At 40.5% G+C, this 26042-nt stretch overlaps 1 protein-coding gene across 36 annotated transcripts in view; it reads right to left on the bottom strand.

Moving 5' to 3' along the window:
* INPP4A (inositol polyphosphate-4-phosphatase type I A) overlaps positions 1-26042 on the bottom strand; it is a 124278-nt gene that overhangs the window by 65960 nt on the left and 32276 nt on the right. For 24 of the 36 annotated variants that reach the window (XR_011726293.1, XM_071745865.1, XM_071745931.1 and 21 more), the window contains exon 2: positions 7342-7402. The exons of 6 other annotated variants lie outside the window; for them this stretch is intronic. The gene's annotated coding sequence lies outside the window, so the exon portion shown is untranslated. Of the gene's footprint in view, positions 1-7341; positions 7403-21618; positions 21809-26042 lie in introns of those variants that run through there. 6 more of the 36 variants (XM_071745977.1, XM_071745800.1, XM_071745819.1 and 3 more) reach the window with 4 other exon arrangements.

Genomic DNA, 26042 nt, shown 5'->3' with positions numbered 1-26042 from the left:
AAAATCCTCCATTTCTTTTTCTTCCTCAATAGGAGTGTGAGGTGCCTTTTTTCTGAATCTTAAAGGAGAAGTATCTCAAACCTGCCTATCTTTTGTCTTCCAAATCATTTTGTCTTCAAGTGATGTTGTTCCAGATTTTCTGGGCATTTTATGAGATGCTCCAACTGTTGTCTCTCAGGAAGATGCTTGGACAGATTTGCAAATTAAAATCCCAGTTTACTAAACAGAAAAACATGTCTGAGTTCGAAATAAAATCCAGAGTATAGGAAACAGGCCAAACCTAAACTAGGATAGATTCTAAATCTAATGGAGTTGACCATGACTCTAACAATAAACCTGACAAAGCACTCATACACTTCTTCATTCTTGTCTTCTCCTTGTCATCCAATCCTCTTGGACTGTCATTCAAAGCATTGTGTTCTCAACAGAACATCCCCCTTCCAAACTGTTGACAATTCAGTCCATAAACAGTGGTTTTTCTTTACTGTGGCAATTTTCCAAGTTAGGACTGTGAGATCATCACACAATTGTTTTTACCACAGAACAATAACAACTTAGTCCTACTGTGTAATAATTAATTAAGAAGCAGAAAAAAAGGAAAGACAAAAAGAAAAAAAAAAAGAAAGGCCATACTATTCTCTCCTGGTATTCTATTAGGCACTTAAAAACCTCAGAAACACAGGATAAGAATGTATTACTAAACACACAACTAGAGAACTAAACATAGTGTTGCCAGAAGTACATTTTTTACTTTAAAAAGCTTTCTTGGCATGGTGTTTTCCTCCTGTTATTTTACAGATAATTCTACTGAAGAATTACCTGATCAGTGTCTAATAGCTGTTAAAGCCACTTAAAGCAACTCAGGATTTGCAGCAGAGCAGGAAGCACATTACTCACCCTTACTCAAAGAATTCAGCTCCTTTTCAAATCTAGTGTTGGGACAAACCAGCAGGCAGGCAAAGGGCAGTTCTTCACCACCCTACAGTTACAAGTTAAGCATTTCTCAAACTAAGGAGATATCTGGGGCAAGGGCTGTCACTGACTGTAAGTACTGCACCCATCATCTGTCACTGCATGCACATCAGGGATTCTCAACCACAATTTTCACTTCAGAGAAAGCTTTTCTCTCACTGGCCATGAGTCTGCTGCCCAGAAGTCTCCTTCTAAATGTATCTTTGTCACAGGCTAAACTTATCATCCCTTCCTCCAGCCCTACCAATTCACTTGATGCCTGTTTTATCAGACAGCTTTCCCTGTGCAGTGCAGGGAAACTGCAGGGCAATACAGTAAACAGCAAGTATCACAACGTACAGGAGCAATTAAAAAGCACCACTGCCAAACAGCCTAAATCCAAAAAATCCAAACAATCATGGTCTTTCATAAATCTTTAAGCTCTTCCTTAAACATACTTCAAGCATTCTCCTACTACCACCATTTATTATGGGATTAATAGATTAATACTTTCTATGTTGGCTACATATTATATCTACACACAAAGTCCAATCACTAAGAAGTTTCATATATTCAGTTCACATAACCTCTTGATATATATCTGGACATTTCTGTTTCTGTATCATAGATTTCCTGCATAGAAGTCCTGGTACTGCAGTAACTCTGTTACACTGAGACTTTCAGTAGTCCTCTGATGGACTAGAGACATCCTGTTTGTTAGCTATCTCCTAGATTGTATCAGCCACATTCCAAAGTTCCTCAGCACTCCAGCAGCATAGCTGCAGGAATTTTCCTAGTCTTCTTGACATATCCAACACAGCTGTTTCAGATTCCTCTTCCTTTGATCATCCCTGAAGCTTTTTTCTGCATCTGTTTCACAACAAGCTGAAGTTTCTTGGATACTGAAGAAGTGTTGCACTTATTCCAGCCCAGGTCCCAGCCCAGATGCACCCAGCTGAGTACCCCTCAATTAAAAATACCTCTCCTGACACTTCCCTGTATTCCATCCATCATTTTCATGACGGTGTCAAATTGACAGACAAACTTGAACCCACTTACCCTCACCTTGGCTTTTCACCTTCCAAGTCTTCCTTTGCCGAACTCCCCATTCACAGCAAAAGCTGTTGCATTACTTCCTAAGCTGAGGATGTAGCACCATCCAACTCCAGGTGCTCTGCACAGACACCAGTCAGGTGCCCTACACTCTTAGCAGTCAAGAGAGAAAGGCACACTGTCTCTCAAAAGAGGGAGAGAGATGGATGCCTAATTAAAAATCTTTCTCTTTCCACTGATTATGTAAGAGCCCAGACTGCTAATTTGGACACCAAGGTTAAAATCAGTAAGTGAATTCCTGCCAGTGTGTGGCCTGACACGTTGCTGTGTTGAATTCTAACCCTTTAGTACTACCTAACTGTAGAATTCATTATATAGTTATCCCTGCTAAAATTGTGCATGAGAAAAATAATGCCCTCCTCCCATCAGCCAAGTTTCTGCTTTCAATACAACCTGACATAAAATAATAACAATAATAAATCCTCAAGAAAACTAAGCAAGTCATCTACCAAAGAAAAATTCATCTTCCATATCTACCTCCCTTTGCACCAGTTCCTTATGTGAGTTTACAGTTCTTACACTAACTTTATGTTCCTCCACCATAAACAGGAATTTTGATGCAGCTTTATGCTAAATGGTTCCATAGAATCAAGAGAGATCAGACCTAGCATATTTTTTCTTTTTCTAGAAAACCTACTTTTGTATTAAAAAAGATACTAGGTCAGTCTGACATGACCTACCTTAGCAAAATAGATCATGTTTCAACCTCCTTCCACTCAACTCCCATGTCTTTAATTATTAATTCCTTAAAAAAAATATCTAAGGTTATTAAGGTCAAATGAACACACCTGAAGTTGCCTAGATCACATTTTCCATTTCCTTGGAGATATATATAATATTCAAGAGTACCAACTAATAAAGCAGTTTAAAAAAAATCTTAGTAATGGATCTATATTTTAATTACACATTAAAAAAGGTATTCTTAAGAATTTCACAGTTTGGGAATTCACAATACAGCAACATAAACAGTTACTCTGCAAGCCAGAATGTCTGTTTGCTTTTAAAATATAAGAGATGCAAAAACTGGATGCTTCTCAGATTAAAAAAAGCTATGTGAAATTATGAGTAAAATACCCAAGACTTCCTGAAAGCTCCTGAGACGCCAAAATCAGATGATATACAGCAAGATACAGCTAGGGCCCTTCTTTAACTTAACATGAGAAATCCCACTGTGAATCTGAGATGCTTCTGGGATCTGTGTTAACACAAGCCTCTGTATGAGCTGTAAAGTACCTTAAATTTCCACCATTCAAACACAATTTCTTATATGTTCAGGTAGACTTTCTGATTCAATGGCTCACCCAAGCATGCTGCATCTGGAAAAGCTTTTGTGCTGAGGCATGTTTTTCTTGATAAAATTTAGGGGCTTTTAAAAAGTGTAAACAGGTTATACAGTTAAAGAAAAATTTGATAGGATTTAAAAACTTTTTTTTCCTTATTTAGTACTTTTGCATTTCTACCATCTTGCCACACACATGCAAAAATTTGAAACACACACCTTAGAAGGACAGGGAAAAAGCCCTTCATCTGCAATTTTAAGCTCCTTTTTTGATGTAAATTAACATTTCTATGCCTTGAGCTGAAAGCAATCATCTTGTTAGAAGGTCATATTTGTGTATGCTGCCTTCTTCAGGAAAGAAGGACATTTCAGGCATTTCAGGACACCTGCTTATTGAGAGTCTTCAACCAGCAGAAGCGTGAGCTGTGCATCCTGGTGCTTTAGAAGTAGGTTTGTAGCTGTCTGTACATGTCACACAATGCTCAAAACAGACACACAGTTAAGATTCTTTCTGAATACCATGGCTAAAACTTCTACTTGGGCTTTGCCTAAATTAACACTTACGGGGGATTTCACTTAGTTCTGGTTCTGCAAGACAACTCAGGTTAGGGACAGCATGTGAGCACGTGTGTAACTATAAGCTTCACTCCTACTAAAATGAGCAGAAAAGTGAAGATTTCTCATGATGTAGACTTTTCAGGCTGATTTGACTTCCTGAGGGAGACCTCTGATCACTGACAACTGCTCTTGATCCAGCAAGGGCTGAAGGTGCTCAGTGTCTACAAAGGATTTTTACTGAGGTGTCTGAGGTTCCGATTAATGACAATTATTTGAAAATCTGAGCTCAGGTATTTAAAACTCATCTGCCATGCCCTTCCAAACATTATAAAAAAATTAAACAAAACTTAAAAATAACTAGTAACCTTTTCTGTTATTTATTCTGCAGAGACCAGCATGCCAGCAATGCTCCAGTCTGAGGCCCACTTATCACCTTATTTTGTCCTTTATTGCTTCAAGACACTGTATTCCACACAGACCATACAGAGACCTGGCAAATGTTTGTACTGCACACTCCCAACCCTTTGATATATGAAGTCTTGTGTCCTGGTACCCAAGCATGGTCACTTTCTATCTTATCTTTCTACCTATATGGAAAATACCATCCGTAAGCAGAAATCTGCCATATGCGAAGTTTCCAAGAATGAAAGTAGTATGAAAGCAGCTGATTTTCAGGGTTGGTTTAGATGGCTTGGATCAACAGTTAACCTTCAATATAAGTGAAACAATTAGTCCCAAAATCCTCATCATGATTCTGTAGTAGTTCATCTACATATCTCCCAAGGATAATGCTGAGATTATTAATAATTAGGTACCTGACATTTTGTAATTTAAACACTGTATCAGCTTTATAATTAAAATACAAACACGGGAGCAAAATTATTATGCTACTGAATTGAATGTAAGCTTGGACAAGATAATGTTCCAAACATTTAAATGCTTTGATAAAGAATAGCACTTAATTCCAGAAAACCCTTAATTTATATTTGTACTTGGGCAGAACACAACATACATTATATATCTGTAAAAAAAAGAACTCATCATAGTAAAGCAACAAAGTAATAACTCAGAGATCACTGTGAGAGGGTTTAAATGTTCCAGGCACTTAAAGCACCTGAAATTCTGCTGCATGCTTTTCCCTGGCTCTGTGCCTGACACAGCTATTCTCATTAGTTATGTAACATCATGTCTTCTTATCTTTCTTTCTATCCCTCTCCCCGCATTCAGGCTCCACTCAATCTGATTATGCCTTCATTGAAGATTATTATTCAAACTCAGTCCTTCATCTCTGCCTTTGCTTCCAAGTCCTGGTTAACTCTGCAAACTAGAATCATCAGAGTTAGAAAGACCCCTAATGGGATACAGAACATCACTAAAAGGCCAAATGCCTCACATTATGCAGCAACAACTGCACATGTAGTTACAGCAATTATACCTACCAGTCCAGCATCATCCACACCATCAATCTAGCACTAACAAGAGGATGATGAACATGACAGCCTAAGAAATAAGAATTGCTGCATATTTAACACAGCCATGCATTCACACATGGCTTGCCCTATATTTTACTTTCCTTTACAAACCAGCACAAAAGAAAAAGCAAGAGAGGAAGGAACAAATTAGTGAATGTTGTTTTTTGTTAAAAAACAATCTGTAAAAGCAGACAGTATACTTGCAGTAAACAACATCAGTCAACAACAACAATCATAAAGCAGCTTGCTGTGTTAATAACAATTGCCTCTCCTTTAGTCAGTCTGTCAGTCAAAGTTTGTTTGTCATCTATACCACTTACACACCACCAATACCTATACTATGTGCTTCAGCAGGGCACATTTTCTGGAGATGTGACCCAGAGAACTGGCAGAAATGAAAGCAGGGACTCCTACTTAAAAAGGGTGCCACTCCAGATAACTCTGTCTTGTACACACACATTCAGAAGCCCCAGCCAAAAAAGCTACGTGGAGCTTCATGCATGCAGCACTGAGTTTGACTCTCAATGAAGTAGCCACTAAATCCAATTCAGTTAAAAGAAAATACCCACCAGAATACCAAGCAAGCAAATTAACAAGTGGGTGGCATTCTGTTTGCTTTTTTTCCTTTTTTCTCTCCAGACCTAATCCGAGAGAAAGCTTCAAATGAGCAGTGGGATCTGCCTATACAGAGTTGATGGCACAGCCTGGGCCATATGTGAAAAACAATTAGGATGATCTGCTGTCCCTGCAGGGGAGCCCCAAATGCTGGGTTTTTTATCTCTGTTGCTATGGATTTCTTTGAAAGTGTAGAGAAAGACTCCACAGGGCAGAAGACATAACCGTCTTGGGGAAGAATGACAATTCTTTTTTAATTTCTTCAGGAAGAAGCAGCACTGAACTGGATGGAGATGCAGGCTTGCCCCAGGCATATTTTTTGCAATGCAGATAATGATTAATAGAAGAAAGCTGATATGAATGGCTAGTATTACTGCAACTCCTTTTAAGTCACAGTACAGCTAGCCACAGGGTCTGGCAAAGTTTATTTGCTGCTGGCAACTTCATCCCTGCCTTCTTGGGATCCAGAAAGATCTGTAAGTGCATGCCTCCTTCCCAAGTTACTCTTCACTGAAAAGTTAAAGATGGTGAAAGGAAAAAACTACACATGAGTCCGTGAAGCACTCCACTGTCTCCCAGTTAAATAACCTGCTCCATGCTATCAACTATTTGCATTAATTCCAGATGTAGGCACAACTGTTGTAGCACACCTCTCTAGACTTTTCCATAATTGATCCTCAGCCTGTACTAGGATACACATCTGATACAAGAAAAGCAGTGCTGCATGAGAAGGTGCATTTGCTGTCTGTCCGCTCGGTCTTACAAATGACCTAGTTCTCCCACAGCAGCAGTTGGTGAATAACATCTGAGAAGTCACTACTGTTCACCACTGGCTCCAATCCAACATTCATTCTTTGCTGAGCTGTGTAAAAGGGCACTGAGAACACTACATCAGAGGTGGGGAAAATAAGTGTTCCCCTTCAACTTCTGTGCATGATGACCTTCTTGACCGTAAGCATCACACGTGACCATGAGCATCACATTTCACCTCTTGCTGCCCCTTATTTCCAGGCCAGCCAAACCTCCAGCCTCTGTGAGAAGGCTCGTTTGACTGGCAACTGCTTCATACCACCTTCAGTTTAAGCCATATCCAGCACACGTGCCACAACTTGAGTTCCTGTTGACAACATATCTAAAGATAACATAAAACCTCTAATGAATTACCCACACTACAAAACATAGGGTAAGTATGCCACGAATACCAGACCACAGGATCTTGTCAGCACTTTATTATTTCTGGGGCTGAAGTTCCTTTTGCTTTGCCTGTCTCTAATTTATTTCATCTTTGAACCTTTACATTCAGTCTCCACAGACCATCACACTTTATAGTAGCATTCACTAAAATTATATTACCTTAGTCCATCTTTTACAGCTGAAATTTGGCATGTGTATCCAGTTCTTTTTTTAATGAAGCCTGAAAGACACAAAAGGGACAAACTGTTTCTGACTGAATGGATACAAATAAACAGGCTACTAGTACAGGAATTTTTTGGGGGGAGGAGAAACAATAAATATGTCAACAATTACAAAAATAAAGTTTATAAACTTGTAAAAAATGCAGTGTTGACATTTTACAACATAGCGCCTTTGCCACTTGAGACAGAATTTGAACTGCAGATCAGTTCTGAGGAAAGAGAATGTACGAATAAAGTTGAAAGAGAAATTTCAGAATCAGGTACTATTACTGTAATATTTTACACTTAGGAACTGTGATGTACATCTCCCTTCTACCATATTAATGAACACTGGCTACAACAAGCAGAACGCTGCCCACCCCGGGCTGTAACACATGCGCAAAAGACTTATGAGGACAACTGAGAGTCAACTTCCCCAGAGCAGACCTGAAAATTGCTAAATTCAGCAAAGCAGAGGCTGAGATTAGTTACAATTTGCTCTCCAGCAATACATGAGAGAAACACAGAAATATACCAGAGAGTAGAAAACCAGGTTAAATAGAATGCTAACAAATAACTAAATTTACTGGAATAATAGCAACCAAGAAAGCTAGTTTAGCCAAGGAAAAACTTGGTTTCCATACAAAATGAGCATTATGGCACTGTTAAGGTTAGCCTCAACAGCTCAGGAAACCCCACCCAGTCCTATACTTCTATGTACTCACCAGCAAAGCATCTGAAATTTCTTATAAAATTACACTTCTTCACAGAAATGGCCTATAGGGTAGCTCAAGTTTTCTTCTATGTTCACTTCTATGACTGCAAGTCCAGATGATAAGTTACAAAGCATTTTATTTACCCTGGCTGATTTACCCTGTCAATGAGGACAGAGACATCTAACATCATGTAGAGCTCTTTTCTGAGTTAAATATGATCCACAATAGTTTTTGGCAAAGTTGTTCATTATTTTAATACATTTTTATTTTTGTAAATTCAATGCAAGCACACCAAGTTCCAGTGTGGTATCCTTTCTAACTTCAAATGTACTTATTTAATACAGTTATTTTTTTCTTTTTTCACTTTAAAAAACAAGGTACACACTGTGAGAGCTCCTAGGCACCATAAAAGCTACTCACATAGCAAGTCACAGTCAGCCACAGTCAGAAGCCAAGGGCTGATACAATGGACATTATAACCTTGTAATATACTGTATAACAATTCACCTTCAGGACATTTAATATAAATACTTCAAGCTTGGTAAGTAACTATTAATTTTACTTAAAATGAAGAAATGAAAATGGCAAAAATTATAAAGGAATCTAAAAATCTTATTTACAATAATATGACAAAAAAATTATGTCGGCCACAGGCAAATCCCTTTCATGTCTGTGATTTAGCTCACACATGTGTAAGACAGACACAATGTGACCCAACAACTGCATTAAGCTTCTCCTCTGGAAAGTTATATTCCTGCTTTGCTCACCACCATCAAGAAGTCACACCCATTTGCAAAGCACCATTGGAAATCACCCATCTAGAGGGATGTGGTTTAAAATCAGTCTGTAAGCAAGACTTTCAGAAAAATATTGCCACTTCTGAAGACAAGGCCACCTACCTAACCTCCCAGCCAGTTCTGACCTTGCACAGGTGCCCTTGGCACAATCACATTTTTTAATTGCATCTGAATTCTGTTGTGCTTTGATACCTGACTAAGAACCATAAAGTGTTAGCTTCAGCCATAACAACTAAATTGGGGGTGAGTACATGCCCAGGTATTAAGCTCAGAAAGTCCAATGTCACTTGCATATGAAAGATGGACACGAACTCAAGAACCTCTCTTTCACCATAGGCTGTACTTTTTTAAACTACATTGCCCTGTAACAGCAATAAGATCACAGCAAAGTGTGGCAATGTGTTACTGCAGGCCACACCAAAGCACCAGCTTCCTGGCATGTTCTGCTTCTGGCCTTCGACATTAAGTAATGATGGTGATAGAAAAAAAAGATTATTCAAAGACTGCAGCATAGTTTTGCTTAATTAAAACAGCCATTTAGACCCTTCATGATAACAAAACGATACAGAGTAAGACTTTTTTTCTTCCCAATCACTTGTAGCTGGAACCAGGGTTACCACACAAACTGAGAACACCAGTTCTCTATTAAATCTGCCATACCAGTATTCCTCAATACTGCAGAAAGTGGAGAGCATGATGCTATTCCCTGCAGAGAAACCTCATAATGTGATACAAAACAAACATAAGAACAACAGGGGGTACACATGCTTCTACTGAAAATCTTTCACTTACTCCTCTGTCCTCCCTTCTTCCATCTTTCTCACCTACTGAACAGCAGTTAAATCCCTACTCTGTGAAGGAATGAACAACTTACCCTCTTCTTTTGCAATTAAATGTGGTGTCAACATCTCTGAAGGGAACCTACAACCCATGAGATCAGGTGTGACTTTCTCCAGTACTTTAAGAAGGAAAAACAGAGCTACTTTGCCCAGAGGCTAGCTTTGGCAAGTCCAACAGACATGCTATTCCCCTGAGAGGTGAGTCCATCTAAGATACTGCTACTCATTGCTTGTATCCACTTTTCCCCTCCCCCTACCAAATCTGTCAGCAAAACTGCCCAAATTGGTACAGCCTAAAAAAGAGAAAACAATGTAAAAAGGCCCAACAAAAAACTGGAATAGTTGGACAGAAAAAAAGCAGAACAGAACAGTCTGAGAAAGACGCAAATTAAACCAAAGCAGCATTCTGAGAGAACCAAGCTGGGGAAGGTCTGTATTTGCTGATTATGCTGGCAGATTTGAGGAGCAGGAACCTCTACAGCAGACAAGCAGCTGAGGATGAACCACATGATAGTACAGCTGCAAAGAAAACCTCATTCAAAGCAAGTTGTTAGACCCGATGTAGCTCAGAAGACATTTCCTGTAAACATATTTTAGAGTCTCAAGTTTCCAATAATCAGCCTGCAAACCCAGGCAGCACACTGTTTTTCTAGGTCAAGATAGTTATGACCCCTGCTACAAACCTTGAGCAGATAGAAGATAGACTATATTGAGCATCCTGCTGTGCTCTGTCTGATCATCTCCTTTGCCTTGCAGCAAATAAAATGCAGCATTCTTTAAAGTCTTTTACAAACTATGTACAATTTCCTGAAGTCTTCCCTCATATTCCCCATTTTGATATACCAGTCTTTAGTATTTTAAAGAATATAAATTATCTTCATACATCAATGCATAGGATCAGAGCATCCCTACAGGTTGGAAATCAAGCAAGGGAGCCAGGAGACCCAAATGGTTAAAGAACAAATTGCTGGGCAAAATCAAGTGGAAGAAGAAAGTCTACAGACCATGGAAGGGACTGACTGGCTACCTGGGAGGAACATAAGACTGTTGTCAGGGGATGTAGGGAGGCAGCCAGGAAAGCTAAGGCTTTCTTGGAACTAAGCCTTGCAAAGAGGCAAAGGACAACAGAAAGGGCTTCTTCAAGTACATTGCAAAGAAAACTAACACTAGAAGCAATATAGGCCCACTGATGAATGAGGTGGGTGCCCTGGTGACAGACGATACAAAGAGGGTGAAGTTACTGAATGCCTTCTTTGCTCTGTCTATACTGCTGGAGACTGCCCACAGGAGTCCCAGACCCCTGAGGCCTCAGAGGAAGTCAGGATAAAGGAGGAGTGAGCCTTGGTTGATAAGGACTGGGTAAGGGATCAGTTAAGCAATCTGGACATCCAAAAATCCATGAGTCCTGAGGGGATGCACCTGTGGGTGCTGAGGGAACTGGCAGAGGTCATTGCTACACCACTCTCCATCATCTTTGGTAGGTTGTGGGGAACAGGAGAGGTGCCTGAGGAATGGAAGACAGCAAATGTCACTCCAGCATTCAAAAAGGGTAAGGAGGTGGACCAGGTAACTATAGACTGGTCAGCCTCACCTCCATACCTGGAAAGGTGATAGAACAACTTATCTTCAGTACTGTCTCTAGGCATATCAAGGACAAGAGGGTCATTAGGAGCACTCAACATGGTTTTACCAAGGGAAAGTCATGTTTGACCAACCTGATAGCCTTTTATGAGGATATAATCCTGTGGATAGATGCTAGTAGTGCAGTGGATATGGTTTATCTTGATTTCATTTAAGCATTTGACGCTGTCTCCCACACCACCCTCAAAGCTAAAATTGAGGAAATGTGGTCTGGATGATCAGATAGTGAGGTGGATAGGGAACTGGTTAAAGGAAAGAAATCAGAAAGTGGTTCTAGTGGACAGAAGGATAACCATGACCCAGCAATGTGCCCTGGTGGCCAAGAAGGCCAATGGCATCCTGGGCTGTATTAGAAGGGGGGTGGTTAGCAGGTTGAGAGAGGTTCTCCTCCCCCTTTACTTTGCCCTGATGAGGCTGCATCTGAAATATTGTGTCCAGTTCCAGGCTCCTCAGCTCAAAAAGGACTGGGAACCACTTGAAAGAGTCCAGTGCAGAGCCACAAAGATGATTAAGGGAGTGGAATATTTCCCTTATGAGGGAAGGCTGAGGGAGCTGGGTCTCTTTAGCTTGGAGGAGACTGAGGGGCAGCCTTATTCATGTTTATAAATATGTAAAGGATGAGTGTCAGAAGGATGGAGCCAGGCTCCTCTCAGTAATGACCAATGACTGGACAAGGGGTAATGGGTGTAAGTTGGATCGTACGAGGTTCTGTGTAAACATAAGAAAAAGCTTTTTCACTGTGAGGGTGACAGAGCACTGGAACAGGCTGCCCAGGGAGGTTGTGGAGTCTCCTCTGGAGACATTCAAAACTCTCCTGAATGCATTCCTGTGAGATTTGCTGTTGGAGATCCTGCTTTGGCAGGGGAGTTGAACTCAATGGTCCCTTCCAGTCTCTAACATTATGTGATTCTGTGGTTCATTCTAAACAAATTACTATTGTGATCAATGTGGCAACTCTTTCTGCAGCACTAACTTACACAAGATGCTATCACTACAATAACAAAATGTGCCTTTCAGAAAAAGAGGAAACTTGCCTTGTTTTAATGTGACTTCCCCAGAATTATTTCAGATTTGCTTGCACTATTTATGCAACCTGCACTTTCACAACATTACAGTTCCACCTATTTTCTGCTCCTTGTTGGATGGAAATAAAACATGCATCTGTGACTGTATCTGTACCACTGGTTATGGTAGTGCTTTAGCATTCCTAATGCTAAGTTGTGCTCCTGAATGAGTCACAACTTCTTGTCAGGCAGAAACACAGTCAAAATTTAGCTGCTTCTGCACCCAGTTTTCATGAAAAGAAAACCATTGTACATGCCAATATACTATGCTGAACAAACATGGAGCCAGAACCTACAGCATGCCCAGATGTTAGAGATTGGTTCCTCAGTGTTGTCACATACACAAGTCACTAGTCTAGCTAAAGGGTGTTGTCCTACAAAATGGGAAGTGAAGAAAAGAAGATTACAAAACATACTCTCAAGGTCAAACTGGTTTGATCAAGTGGATCCTGTATTTCAAATTTCATTTAAAATATTAAAGAGAAGCCCTGGTTTGTTATCACTAGCATGATCAGTCCAACCATTTACTGTGTGCTTATGCAGAAGACATCACACAAGACCATGGTGATTCAACTCGAACAGTTCTGTGATACTCTTAACAGTAAATGAACGGTGTCCAGAACCTAAAATTCTCATTCTCTTTACATTACATTATTGTCACAGTAAGAAACATTTTTCTTAGATGTTGAATGTGCACATACCTGTCTCTTTACCACAGAAGGCTATGCTTTCAGGATAAATAATGTTCCCTTGCAAAACTAAACATCCAACTAGTAATGGGCAGAAACCACCTTCACACAGTGTAACCAAACGATAATTCTTGAGGGTGTTCAGTTTTACACAAATCCTTGAGATGCTGACATTAAGATAGGTTCTCCTTCTAGGGTTATCCATTGCACACGTATTTCAAGGAACCCCAAATGCAACTTGAGAGCTGATGCAAATTGGAACATTGGGCACTCTAGTCATGAGATGTGCAGCACAATATTGGGAAATCTAGGCTGCATTATTAATTTTTGCATCTAAATAGTCACAGTTACTGTGAAGACGTTGTTTTATTTAGTCCAAGAAATATGAATCACAGAGGAATGGGGAAAAGAAGTACAAGTTGCAGAGAAGGTGGGAAAGTCCTAGAGAAGTTGGCAAAGGTCTCATACTTTCAAAAAATAAATGCTGCAACACATTACACTCTCCATCAGCTACCACAGCTCTCTCAAATGCCTATTTGACACCTACTTTCTTTCTCTTCGAAGCTTTTTAGAGGTCTGAAAAGTAAGAACTGTGGTAAGAAGCAATAACTCTTCCTATTTACCCTGGATGCCCTGCTCATGACAAGAAGGGGTACCAAATCTTCACACAAATTGAGTCAAATTACTTGTGAGTTTTTGTCTACTGATTATCATAAAGATAATACTAGGTAATCAGATCTTCACACTGATTGGTGTCCTTCTATTTGTCTTCCTGCTAAATTTTACACAATTTTTAATTAAAGACACTCCCAGCTTTTAAAGAGAAAATTCTTATGTGAGCCAGATACGTTTCTAGCCCCCAATAAAAACAGTCACCCCTTGTGACATTTATTTTCCATGAAAATAAACTGTGAGGATGTTTACACATCTGAAATATAAATCCCACTAACGAGCACAGAAAATAACATTCAGTTCTTCTTGAGCTATTAGGAAATAATTGCATCACACAAAAAAGGCAAAGCATTCACAAGGATGTCAAAATTCAGACACCCTGGGTCTGAAGCCCAGACCTTCCCTTCCTTAGTTTACAGACACAGGTTGGCAGCCTCCCATCACTTCCAAGCATAAAAGCAGCTGCTTCCTTCAAGCAATCTCTGTGCAAATGGAAGTTTATCCTTCCACGTGCCTAACCAGGTCCCCTCTGTCACTACTTGCTGTACCCTGAAGGTGCTCAGCCTTACCCACTATCCCCATGCACTGAAATGGCACAGCAAAGGATCCTCTGAGAGAGCTCTTTGATGGGAAAAATAAAATAGGCCAACTGCCCTGTACTGTCGCCACCTCCCTCTCTGGAGCTGAGGACAGAAAGCAGAAACAGGGCTTAGCAGCTGCAGGGAAGCAGAAGGGGGCTGGATGGCAGGAGCTGGGAAGACTTCTGCTGCTTTGGCCTGACAACAAAACTCCAGCTGCCACGTGTCCCTCTCTGCCCTTCACAAGCCAGCCTGAGCCTGAGCCTGAGCCTGAGCCTGAGCCTGAGCCTGAGCCTGAGCCTGAGCCTGAGCCTGAGCCTGAGCCTGAGCCTGAGCCTGAGCCTGAGCCTGAGCCTGAGCCTGAGCCTGAGCCTGAGCCTAAGGCTGGGGCTGAGCCTGAGCCTCAGCCTGAGCCTGAGCCTCAGCCTCAGCCTCAGCCTCAGCCTCAGCCTCAGCCTCAGCCTCAGCCTCAGCCTCAGCCTCAGCCTCAGCCTCAGACTCAGACTCAGACTCAGACTCAGACTCAGACTCAGACTCAGACTCAGACTCAGACTCAGACTCAGACTCAGACTCAGACTCAGACTCAGACTCAGACTCAGCCTCAGCCTCAGCCTCAGCCTCAGACTCAGCCTCAGCCTCAGACTCAGACTCAGACTCAGACTGCCCCAGTGGTAGCAAAGCCACTTCTCACTCTGCCCCTCAGGCCCACAGGGGCTGCCTGCTGGGCAGCTTTTGCAGTTTTGCTACAAAGGAGTCCTCAGATAACTGATTGCATCAAACTTGGAACATAGCATATCAGCTGAAAGACAGTAATACTTGAGTGCATTCAAGTGCAAAAGATGCTGGAAAAGAGCGGTAACAATAAAGAATGTAATTTCACCATAAAATTTCACCAGCATTAAATGTGAGAAACTAACGTCGTGGCATGGGAAGACAGTTTTGACTGTATTTCACTCTGATTCCTCCAGGCATCTCTTTACAGAGTTCAATGAAATAAGCCTCTAAAGCACCTCTAGCAATGGTGGTCATGGTTTTCCTCCAGAAACCACAGGTCTGGATCCTTGAAGAGTGGATTAAACACAGTCAAACACAATTCCCTTCAGTTCAACTCTCATTTCTTATGTTACCCTCACCCTTAACAGGCTAATTCCATTCACCATATATTTTACTAAAAGTGCTATACATAAACTGATTTGTATACATTCAGTAAGGATGGCAAAGTCCTGTAGAGTCTCTCATAGGATCCTCCATAAGACAGCACATCATCTGAAGACAAACAAGGCTACAATTTCATTTGCTCTTGCCCATTAACAATACCTGGAGAAAGGAAAAAGCAACCTACACAATAGTATGAATGCTTACTCACACTATGTTATAAATTCTAGAAATGGCCACGCAGAAAACATGAGTACTCCCAAGCTTCTAATATAGGATCACAAGCAGTTTCTCTGAAATTAATAAATCTGTTCATCAAATTTGGCCCAGTTCCATTCTATTAGCCAGTTGAACTGCAGACTTTATAAGAGGGCAATCAAGAAGAATCTCCAATTTGTCTTTCTTTCCGAAGTCCCTGTCTGGTCTAGTTCACAAGTCTGACTCACTGAGTACGTTCTAGTAAAAGAATAGTCACTTTTCCTCACAACTTTGCTGTGTAAAATCACTCTTCTGGAGAAGTAACAGTATTTTTAATATCACATTCTCATAAATGAGTCTACAATGCTCTGGGACATTGATAACAAGCTTTCTTATGTAAGCAAAACCACAAAGGCTACATTCTTCCTATTACTCACTACCTCCTGTTTACTAAAATACAATTGAAAGTCATCCACGTATCTCACGAATGGAGAATAATTTAAAGAACTTTTCCTAGGTGCCCACATTTGAGGGACAGTTTATAGCAGAAAGACCTCATTCTAGCCAGCTCAGCTGCATGCACTTTTACATCATGTATTTGCAGCCACAGTACTAATATTTAGTAGATGTAATACTCAGGATGAAATCCTTTTCATAAGTACCCTCCATACTAAGGTACAGAACTCAACCATGCTCTTCTTGAAAGCTTTTCTGATAGAACATAAGACACTGTGATCATTTTTTCATGTCCGCTCATGTGCATGAAAAGAATCAACATTTTACCATTTTGGTCCATACGTCCTCAGGAGCCTCCCCCCCAGTTGCCCAACAGAAATAACACCAATGTCAGGTAAAAAAAAAGAAAAAGAAGTTCATCAAACCACTAGCGTCTGTTTCTGAAATGAGGCAGATGAAATGTTTTATAGCAGCTTGTATTTCAAGAATCTGGGGCTTAAAATACACTCTGCCAATCACACACAGGAAACCTAATGAATTTTGCTTTGTAGTATAATCTAGAATATTGCAATGTCATCTTGTGGGGGTTTTTTCTCCTCCTCCTCACCCCCCTTTTTTTTTGTTTGGTTTTTTTGTTTTTGTTTTTTTTGTTGTTGTTGTTGTTGTAATCAGATTAGTTGCCCAAATAACCTGCAGAATTTGACATTCACCTCTGTTTGTAGCAGCTCTGCCATCTGGCTGATGTAAACTAGCAAGTGTTTACCAAAAAAGTAAATCAGTATTAGGAATCATGAACCCATTCCTTTTAAACTGTGGTTCACCTGAACACAGATTGTCAACTCACAGTTATGTGAGACATCAAATTTACCAATTCACTACCATTTGTTAAAGCCTGGACAAACTCAGAAGTACTCTGCTGCTTTAAAAGATGAAGCACCAGGCTGAAATGAAAACTGAGCTAATCCCAGATTTCTACATCCCTATAAAATACAAGAATTCAGCACAGAAATAACATGTCAGTGTAATCCAGGCCATAATCTCATTTAACCAACCCAAAATAAACAATACTTGTCCTTATGGTGCTCCTGACACCAAAGCAGGGCAGGGAACCATATTCATGAAAAAACAGTCAAGTGGCAGCTCAGACCCAGAAGGCAAATGAAAGGACCATCACTGCTATACTCACGATACAGGCTACACCCTTCACTCTTTTTTTTAAACTAGTACATGCTCCAATATACACAAACGTTTCAACAGACAAAAATTGAGACTGTGACTTTTTCTGTGTGATCCAAAACCTGATACAATCCAGTGAGGTGGGAAACCCACTAGTGAATTTTCCTTGCAGGTCAAACAGAACGTGTTCACTGTTTCCCTCTGTGATCCACTGCTTGAACTGTTCCAGGATTAAGTGAAGAGCTTTTCAGGACACGCTATAAGCAAAGATTTAACAGTTCTTTCCCCCTCTTCTTTAAAACCAGGCAACAAATCTAATCCAAACAAGCAGATTTATTCAGAAAATACGGAAAAGGACAAAGCAGATGCCCTCTAGGTATATATACATATACAAATAAAAGACTCCCTAAAGAAGTTATGCAAAAAATATAATTTAGAAAATTACTGAAATAAAAAGATGAAGTCTCCAACAAAATAGATGGTCTGGTATTCAAATAGTGCTATTCGTACTGCTCACATGTGAGGATATTATGTTCTAATTTTCAGGGGCTGATTTCCTAAATAAGAAGAAAAAAGAAAAAAGAAAAAAAAAAGAAATAAAAACTTGTAAAAACCAAACTCAACCCTTTTTCCTTTTTAAAGTTCAAGTTGAAAACTGAAATGCTGTGCTGTTTGTGACAGAAGGTTGTACTAAACACCCAATATATTGCTGCTTTTTCATATCCTGCAGAGTCCATAGAAAATATGGCCATTTCACCATTTTTTGAAAAAAAAAAAAAAAGATTATTTAGTGTATGGACCATCTTTTACTCTATGTAAACTCAGCATCTGATGCAGCAGTGGTCCAATTCAGTTGATCATTAAACTATAACAAAATCCAAAAATCACCCATATTAAAGATTATTCATGTACATTAATTTCAACAGTAAGACTGGATTTCCCCCAAGTTCCTTGCCAGCCATTTAGAAGGCTGGCTGTAAGTCATTGCTGACATAGCTTTTGTGTAAAATAAAAGAGTCGGTGAGTCCTCCCACCAAGAATGTTTCAGAGCTTCAAGAACTTTAGGAAAATGCTTTATTTTTCTCCCTGAGCTTCATTTCTCCACTTCCTACTCAGAGCAACAGCTGTTTCCTGCAGTAACTTCCCCTGCCAGGGCAGGAGAGGTAGAACAGCATGCACAAGGACACCACTCCTCATTTCAAAACTTCTCAAGGACTGAGCAAGCAGAACGTGTGAAGAGATCAGAGATAATCCAGCAGCATTGCTTCCCAAGTGCCAGGAGGGCAGACAAAGAGCATAGACACAGAGGAAGCCACAGAAAAAAAGCAGCATATTTTACAAAGGAATGAGCAAATAAAAGGGCAGCTGAACACCCCACCTGTTGTTCACAACACAAGCAGCACAGAAGCAAAAGGGAGGAGCTGAATCAGATGGGCTTTGCTTGCCTGGGTGGCAAACCTACCAGGGGAAGAGAATCATTAAACAGGGTACAGTTGAGCAGCTGAATCAAAAAAAGGGGGCTTAAATTTCAGCAGGAAGTCTGCATAAACTTCAGCAAGGTAGGTAACAAAACACAACTCTGAGTAATGTAGAGATGAGAAAACCAACTGTGCGAGCACTGGCGATGTCCTGTAAGGTAACAGGAGGGGGAACAGTGAGCTAGGATCTTCTGCTTGGGTTCACTGGAGATAACAAACCTTCAGTAATGCAAAGAAAGGCCACACTTGAAGTCCTGACACAGTACAGGTGAAATGGTTCCAACAGCTTCTGCCATTTGTTGCCTTTATGGCCTGATGCAAAAGCAACTTAAAGCAACAAAAACCAACTTTCAGGGTGCCTAGAGGACAGATTTTGACAAGCTTCAGTATACTTATTACAAAATCCCTGCACACAAGGATCAACTGCAGCTGCTTTCTATGCACATAACAAGAAGTTACGATCGCTTTCCTGCACAAATCTCTGTTAACTTGGATATTTACATTTTAGTTGTGACTTGTTAATATATCCAAAAGAAGGCGTGTAATTATCAAGATAATATCACAACAAATCCCAACTCACATAAAGGAAACCAACTAGATAACTTGCAAGACTGGACTTTTTTTTTTTTTTTTTTTTTCTTTTTTCAGCTGATGCTCTTTTTCACTTAGTTGCATTCCAGCAGCAGACAGAGGGATGTAGCAGGCAACAAGATAATGAGATGGATCAGAGGGAGTTCTCTCTGGTGGCCAGCACTTGCACAGAGAGTTTATAGACAAGGAGGATGAAGAGGCTGCTTTCAGGGCTGTGTTGACTGAGAGGCTATCATCCCAGTTTTCAGATGCTAAGCATGCTCTTAAAATTTCTTTTCAAAACATTAACTGTTAATTATTTAGCTGTGCCCACAATGCATTAAGAAATTACATAAACTCAGTTACAGATAATGGAGTTTTATTATAATAAATTACTTGTTCTGGTTTGACATAATACAGCATTTGTACTCTAAGTACATACATATTCAAAGGTGAACATGACAGCAAACACAACACCTACAGGCAATCTCCAAAACCAGTAAGATACAAACTAGTGAGAAATTAAGAACCTAAGGACTGTTTTACTTGGGCTTGTTTGGATTTCAGAGGGGAAAAACTGTCATGTGCCAGAACTTTGTTAGTGACCAGTCCTAAAGCCAAACCTAACATTGTTTAAACTAGTTTGCATTTATAATGCTGTAACATGAGAAATCTTTTATATTAAAAACATAAATCATTAAAATCATTAAAAAATTTGCTCTGGGAGATGGGCATCCATGAGTGACATTGTTTGAAAAGCTTCTCCCACACTACAGTTTTCTAAATTGGATGTGACAAGTGTAAAGATACTACAAATGCACTCAGAAACCTTGCTTTCCATTGTGTTTAAGAAATGTATTTTTCAAAAGAGGAAGTAACACCAAATCTACTCAATTCATAGCAACAAAAACACTGTGCATCAGCAAATGCTGTAAGTTAGAAAACAGACCCAAAAGTATGCTGTCCTTTTTAAATGTCCTTACGATAGCAACATATTTCTTTGAGAGAAGGCACTGTTCTTTTCATTTAAGTTCTACAAGATAAGAGGTAGTTTCAAGTAGCTGAAAACAAGGTAGTAAATGATTGAGTTTGGGAAACATCATTATCTCATTCTCAAAATCATGCACAGAAGTGACCAGGCTCCCTTGTTACTAAGAACAGCTGCAAACCTCACTGTATGATTCATTTTAAAAGGACATTGCCTTGCAAATCCAAAATAAATGGAAGGGGAAAAAAAAGAAAGAAAGAAAAAAAAAAAAAAAAAAAAAAAAAAAAAAAAAAAAAAGAGAGAGAAAGAAAGAAAAAAAAGTGAAAAAAAAGTGTGTGTGTGGGGGGTGGCAATGGAAATTAATTATTGCAGTCAAAAACAGAGTCCCTAACATAGAAAATCTCTTGTGAGGAATACAGCAAAATCTCAAGATTCAGTGGATACCACATTCTTAGTGATTCATCTAGACTTCATTATATAGCACAGAGTGAATAAAAGAGCAGTAAAACCAATACACAAAACTGCTTCACACACTCTGCACGTCGGCACTAACCAGAATATGTCCCACTTTTTGCATATAACCATTTGTCAGAATAGGACACACACACACACACACATATATATTGGGGTTTAGTGGCACAAAATGAAAACCACCCCAATCATCTGGAAGCATCATTTAAAGTATTTGAAGAAATGTTTACATCCAGACACTGCACAGATCACAGTGTGTGCACACTCTCAGCCTGAATGCTGAAGGCAAAACATCACTGCGATTCTAAAGGTGAGCCATTATTTTGCTTGTTCTAATGCCACTGTTTTGTATCCTATTAGGTCAAAAATCCAGGTCAGTAAATTATTTTTTAAGCAAGATCTACAGAACAGCAGCACTCTCTCTGCTTAAAAATGAGTTGTTTTCCTTGCCCTACTGCCTAGCAGCACTGTTTCTTCGAAAGAGATCTTCTCTCCTTAACATGGCTGCCATGCCTTACATAACATCAATGAATGAGAATATAGTTATTTCGTTTCCTAGGACATGCAATGCCCATTAGCCATATGATTCCTCATATGGCACTGCAAACAGCAGAGACAAAGCTTTGCAGCAACGCAGCTCCAAAGATCAGCATCCTCTGAGAACAAGCAGCAGCAGGAAGAGACTCAGCCTTCAAGAGCTCTCAATTCCCTTTCAGATCTTTCTCTGGTAAATAATAAGCAGTCTTACCTTAAGAAAACGGAAACGGTGTTCAGCAGAGCCTCCTCTGTTTCATCAGAGCTCATAAAAGAAGTATCTTGGTGCAACTGTCTGCTGCAGCAGGTAATCAATAATATACCCTGCTTCCTCTGTTGCCAGAGCTGCTCCATCTGAACCCTGGCTAACGTGAACGCTGCCGCTGTGACTCACAGCAGTGACTCAGAGCAGATGCAGAGCTGCAGGAGGAGTTTAACTTTCAGGGCTTCCTCTCGCTCCCTCTTGCTCTCTGTTGCACAGGCACTCGCTGCCCTTCTGTCTGGGGCTGCAGATTGCCCCAGGTTTTTATTTCGGCTGCAAGTTTAATTTAATCCTCTCCATAATCTTGTTTGTCCTGTTTGTTTGTTTCCTGGATAGCAGTTCTATTTCTTTCTTCACTGTAAATACATTGCTCTTGAATGCAAAAGCTTGCTCTGCAAGCCAGGTTAATCAATACTGTACCCAGGCCAGGTGGTGGGCTACCACAAGATACCTGTGGGCACACACCTCTCATCATGACCAGGGGAAGAACACAAATACCCCAGGAAAGATTCTAAAATTTAAGTCTTGACTTGGGGCAGTATCTATTAATTTGTCATTATTTTACAGTTAAGTGCCTCTGATTTCACTAAATACTCTGAGAAGGATAAACTTGGTTAGTTAGATAAAAGAACATGATGGATGGACCACTCAGTGGACAAGGAATTGGCTGGATGGTCTCATTCAGGGAGTAGCAGTCAATGGCTCAATGTCCAAGTGGAGACCAGCGATGGTAGTCCTCAAACCCAGACTGGTGCTGTTTTAACATCTTTGTTGGTGACAAGAGCAGTGGAACTGAGTGCACCCTCAGCAAGTTTGCTGGTGACACCAAGCTGTGTGGTGAGGGAAGGGAGGCCATCCAGAGAGACCTTGACAGGCTTGAGAGGTGGGCCCATGCCAACCTATGAAGTTCAGTAAAGCCCAGTACAAAGCCCTGCACCTGGGTCAGGGCAATCCCAAGTGAAAACAAGGTTGGGCAGAGAATGGATTGAGAACAGCCTTGAGGAAAAGGACTTGGTGATTTTGGTTGATAAGAAGATCAACATGAGCTGGCAATGTGTGCCCAGAACGATAACCACATCCTGGGCTGCATCAAAAGAAAAGAAGAGGGGCCAGCAGGTCAAGGGAGGTGATTTGCCCTCTCTACTCCAGACTTGTGAGACCCCACCTGGAGTACTGTGCCCAGTTCTAGAGGCCCCAACATAAGAATGACATGGACCTGCTGAAGTGAGTCCAGAGGAGGGCCATGAAGATGATCAGAAGTCTGAAGCAGCTCTCCTACAAAGACAGGCTGAGAGGGTTTAGGTTGTTCAGCTTGGAGAAGAGAAGGCTCTGGGGAGACCTTACAGCAGCATTCCAGCACCTGAACTGAGGATACAGGAAAGCTGGAGAGGGACTTTTTAGAAGGGCACCCCTCAGGACAAGGGGTAACAGTTTCAAACCGAAAGATGGTAGGTTAGGTTAGACATTAGAAAGAAATCCTTTACTGTGAGGGTGGTGAGACATTGGGACAGGTTTTCTAGAGAAGTTATAGACCTCCCATCCCTGGAAGTGTTCAAGGCCAGGTTGGATGAGGCTTTGATCAACCTGGTCTAGTGGGAGGTGTCCCTGCCCTTGCAGGGGGATTGGAACTAGATGATCCTTAAGGTCCCTTCCAACCCAAAAAATTCTATGATACTATGAACTGCAGAAGGGACTATGCGATACAGGTGAGAGGAAAACTGACACCAGTTTTTCAGGGAGAAGTGTCTAGAGGGGAAAAGCATTATAATGCCCCTGCATTATAGGCAGGGGCAGTGCATTTGGGCCTAGGGTTAAATTCTGGCAGCCTCCCACACAGCTATCCACAGCTAGGTACTGATTGCCACAGTCAAAGAAGCAAATTGATCAGCTATTTATTTCCCAGGCCTGCCAGACCCCACCACATACAACTGAGAACAGGCATCATGAAGCCAAAGTTGGGCAGTTAATACCAGGCAGTGTTGCTATGCTCTGCTCAACTGATGACACTTTATTTCAGAAAGACAGATTATACTATGAAGTTGTGGTATTGAGCAAATACAACCTTCAAAAGAGGCAAATGAAGCCCTCTACTACTGAGCCAGCAGGTCAGCCACATGGAAACAAATGATGGTGATATGAATCAAGAGAGTACTGTCAAAAGAAGCTGCTGACCCAAGGAATAATGCCATTAAAATGTGTAGACCTGCTTAGCAGCCATTCATATAAACATTCCAGAGAGTTAGGAAAAAAGGCACTTGTTTTATGTCAAAGCATTCATAACAGAACATCTTTCTTCATACTTAGCAAATGTCCAGCTGGCAATAGTCCAGATAAACAGATTTGTGTTGAGATTTCTCATGGAAAAGCTAGTATCAACACATGACTTTAGTGGTTTTGTGGTTTTGCCTTTTTTAAGAATTCCTTCTTTTGCAAAACCCAGTCTAAGGAAAGGTAAGCCCACCCATTCAGTTCAGGTATGTGCACAGCCCTGTTCAAGTACTGTATCCACCTGGTTCTAAAGCCACTGAACAAATGATTTTGATGGCATATTTGATGAATTATTTTGATGGCGAATTTGATGGCAAATGTTTACTCTCTCCATCTATCTCAAAGCAGAAAAGAACACTGGCTTGGCAAGGATCAAAAGATGAGAAGGAATCAAGCTGAGCAAAACAATCCTTGCAGCATGGTCATGGAGAGAACATAAACAAGGGGGATAAAAAATAGCTGGTGTCTATGAAGAAACACTGAACTAAACTCTTTCCCCTAAAAACACTAGTATTTCATCTACCACTTGGAACATCTTCTATTGAATCCCATCCTTTCCTCCAATTTACTAATGACAGTGAAACCTTGTTCCTGTAAAGCTTTCAAGGTTTTATTTTCATGTCTTAAATAGCTGAACAGGCAAAAGAATGCCAAAATCCACAGCATGCCTGGGGAAAAATCCCAACAACAGACAATAACAAACAAAAAAACCCACCAAGACCCCGACATTTTAAAGAAAACTAACAGCCATGTTCCACATGGCACCTGTGACAGGCAGAGGAAAGCAAAACTGAAGACAAAACTGGAAGGTACTCCAAATGTCTGAGGGAGTTGGATTAAGGTTTTTTTGGGGGATGATGGTTGTATTTTTTTGTTTGTCTGTTTTTAAATGTCTGGCACGTAACTGTATATCTACATTCAATTTTGTGCTGCTGTTCAACTAAAAGAACAGATTCAGATCAAAGATGACTCAAAGAAAAGAGCTGTTAAAGGCCTCACAGCAATAAAACACACCAAGAATGAGCATGCACTGTGTATAATGCATGTGCTTGCCTCAGCTGCATATTACTTCATCTACAAATCACAAGTTTCTAGCTGTTATAGCAGTGCTGCCTAATTTATCAGTCTTAGCTAGACCTTCTGCAGTAGGAAGAAGTTTGGATACCGGCTCTAAAAGTGAGAAAAAAAATCAAGCTTCTCACCCCAGAAGAGGTAAAGCCACCAAATCTGACACTGACATGGATGAAATCTTGAATAGGAATTTTAATACTGCCTGCTAGACTAAACAGTGCTGCAAAAGATTTAACATTAAAAGGCAGTGTGGAATATTATATGGTCTTTAAGGACTAGAGATAATAGTTTTTCCTTTATTTCCTTAAGGAAACAGACAAGCAAAGGCTTTTCTACAGTACCTGTTCAACATGATACCCAGAACATGCTGAAGATTCCTCTTCCTTATCATCTCCTTGTCTCTGGAAATTTTGTTGTTTGTTTGTGTTTTAAAGTTATAATTATGCCAATGACAGTGGAAATGGTTCCTCAAAGCCTCTTCCAGGTTGTCAGATTCCCTATTGACCTGCTTCCCCATGGAAACTCACTCTCTAGTTAGACTGTCCTGAGAATAACAACCTCTGCTCCTGGTTTTGAGCCTTTTTTCTTCTTAGATACACTGTCCCAGGGGAAAACAAACAAACAAGCAAAAAACCCAGCCAACCAACCAGAAAAAAAAGCACTCTAGTATTTTCTGTTTTTTTTCTTTTTGAGTCTTGTGAAAAGGTGGGAGTTCAGAGAAACAAATATTTGACGAGCACTGTCACAGGCTTTCAAGACAAAAAGCAGAGCACATCTTCTGTCCAGGTTCTTAGTCCCTTTATTATTGTTACAGTCATTAAAATACTTTCCAAACGCCCTCCCCAGTAAGCAGGAATTCACAAAGGTGAGCACTATGTACATACACAGTGGAAGAGACCCACTGCAGAAGGAGTGCTTTTTCTGAAAAAACAGACAGGCAAAAAGTTGAGAAGGGAAACAATTTTGCACCATCTTACAAAGCAGGGCTAACTGACCTGCCCAGGGTTGCTCCACATGTCCATAGTAAAGCCAAATGC

Source organism: Heliangelus exortis, chromosome 1, assembly GCF_036169615.1.
Source record: "Heliangelus exortis chromosome 1, bHelExo1.hap1, whole genome shotgun sequence".
In the NCBI taxonomy this organism is placed as follows: domain Eukaryota; kingdom Metazoa; phylum Chordata; class Aves; order Apodiformes; family Trochilidae; genus Heliangelus; species Heliangelus exortis.
Note: the sequence above shows the minus strand (reverse complement) of the source record. Positions and strands in the feature narration are given on the sequence as shown.